At 44.9% G+C, this 2,414-nt stretch overlaps 1 long non-coding RNA gene across 1 annotated transcript; it reads right to left on the reverse strand.

Annotated features, from left to right (window-relative positions):
• Window positions 1–263: 263 nt before the first annotated feature.
• Window positions 264–1,914, reverse strand: LOC120378466. Its single transcript, XR_005587516.1, has 3 exons — window positions 1,806–1,914; window positions 1,223–1,303; window positions 264–460 (listed from the first exon to the last, which is right to left on the reverse strand). It is a non-coding gene; the product is annotated as an uncharacterized LOC120378466 (long non-coding RNA).
• Between the last annotated feature and the right edge of the window lie 500 nt (window positions 1,915–2,414).

A 2,414-nucleotide genomic window follows, 5' to 3' on the forward strand; every position in this document is an offset into this window, starting at 1 on the left:
AGTTGGAAGAGATCCAGGGAAAAGTGTCACTTGAGTGGTCTGGACACTGTAACCTCCTTTTGGGGGCCTGAGGTGGGGTCCCCATCCCTTGCTCCCTCTTCCTGCTGCCATGACAGAACCCTGAGGGGAGAAGAGTGGACACCTGGGAGGGGCTGGGACCACCTGTACACAACCTGATAGGGCATCTCCAGAGCAGAGACTGAAAAAACCTGTGGGGCCATGGCTTGACCACTAGGCCACCTGGCTTCAGGACTGACCTGCTTCAGGCTAGTACTGGGCCCCTCTGACCTTCTGTCCTTGTAGATCCCATTTGTTGCTGCTGCTGCCGCCACTACCACCGCTGTTTGTCGGCTCCTCCTGGCTGCTCTGCCCCTCTCAGATCTACCAGAGGGAGCAGACGGAGAACACCTGGTTGCCTGTTGAGCATATGGTGGGAGAGTTTCTACCCGGTGGATGAGAACTGTGGACAGAGAATAGAGGTGAATAAAAAGTGTAATTTATATATCCATCTGGGCATCTCAATGTCTCAGGTATACCAAATAGACTTAGACTGTCTTAGGGTTCATCTACACTGGAGCTGGATGGTGCAATTTCCAGCTCAAGGAGACATATCTGTGCTAACTCTGAAAGAGCTAGCCTGCTAAAATTAGAAGTGTAGCCACGGCAGCAGGAGATGTTAGCTGCCTGAGTATATAACTAGGGTCTCAGACAGGATTGTATTCAGGCCAGCTAGCCCATCCCACTGATTGCACTGCTGTGGCTATGCTGCTATTAGCATGCTAGCTTGATCAGAGCTAGTGTGGGTATGTCTACCTGAGCTGGGAATTACATCTCCAGCTCCAATGTCAGTATACCCTAGACTCAGTTAGACAGACACCTAACACTCACACCAGCTTACTGTCCAATAACTCCTTCACCTTTACTCGTTCACCTTGCACTGTGCTCTGCTGAATCTGAGGGAATACCCCATTGCTGAGAGCATGGAAGAGATGTGTATATAGCAGGACAAGTAGTTAACAAGAGGATGCAAGTAAAAAGTAAATCTGGGGTGCTTGAATACCACTGCATAGATGATAGGCAGATAAAAAGTAATTTACCCTCATCATTTTACCTCCCCTTGATTTGTTAGAATGGGGGAGGGGCAAAGTGAGTGGTAATGTGTAAGGAGTGGAGGGGTTATATTACGTGCTGGAAATTAAGTCTGAGAGTTAGTGTAACTTACATGTAGAAGGGGTTTGAAGAAGGCTTAGGCTGCATCCATTGTAGACAACCTTAATCACCTGTGAATTTGAGCCAGGATGTGCTGGGGAAACAGACCGGGAAGCTGTTAATGGCAAATTGCCAAGACACAGATGCTGTTTTAGCTGGGACTCTAAAAGTGGAAATGGGTCTGTAAAGCTCTTCTGTTTTTTTTTTCAGGCGAGAACAGGAACTGTGCACATACAGTATTGAGAATGAATTAGGCTAGGAAAGAATATCTGAGGTCTGTGCATCACTCATTGTTTCCCAAAACGGAGTCAAGATATTCCAGATGTCCCAATCAGAAGATGAGTAATTACACAGGCATTTAAAACCAAATAATTTAAAATCAGTTTCTTCTTCACTTGCCAAGCCCTGTGTTTGGACTTTCCTGGTTTCTTTACAACAGCTGATGACAACATCAACAAATGAAAGGAGAGAAGAGTGTACAGTGCTCGGATTTAATTTTTGAGATGGCTTCCCTGCCTCTTTTCCCAGCACACCCAGTTTACCAGGTGATCCTGATTGCTCTGAATCAATGACCCATCCTCTTCATTATTTCTTACCCTTCCCCTACGAGTTTTTGTGTCATCTGAAAACTCTCTGTGATGATTTTATGTTTTCCTCTAGGTGACTGATTAAAACATTAAATAGTTTAAGGCCAAGAACAGATCCCTGTTGGACCCCACTGGAAATGCACCCAGTCGATGATGGGGCAAATCAAAACAGTATCTTCGATGTCTGTATACTAATGCGAGAAGTATGGGGAATAAGCAGGAAGAACTTTAAATGCTAGTTAATAAACACAATTATGACATAGTTGACATCACAGAGACTTGGGGGATAATATGCATGACTGGAATATTGGTATAGAAGGGTCCAGCTTGCTCAGGAATGACAGACAGGGGGAAAAGGAGCAGGTGTTGCCTTGTATATTAAAAATGTATATACTTGGACTGAGGTTGAGATGGAAATAGGAAACAGACTTGTTGAAAGTATCTGGGTAAGGATAAAAGGGGTAAAAAACAAAGGTGATGTCATGGTCGGGGTCTACTACAGACCACCACCTAACTATGAAGAAGAGGTGGATGGAGTTTTTTTAAAACAACTAACTAAATAATCCAAAGCACAGGACTTGGCGGTGATATGGGACTTCAGCTACTCAGATATCGGTT

This window comes from Mauremys reevesii, linkage group 1 (genome assembly GCF_016161935.1).
Source record: "Mauremys reevesii isolate NIE-2019 linkage group 1, ASM1616193v1, whole genome shotgun sequence".
Lineage (NCBI taxonomy): Eukaryota > Metazoa > Chordata > Testudines > Geoemydidae > Mauremys > Mauremys reevesii.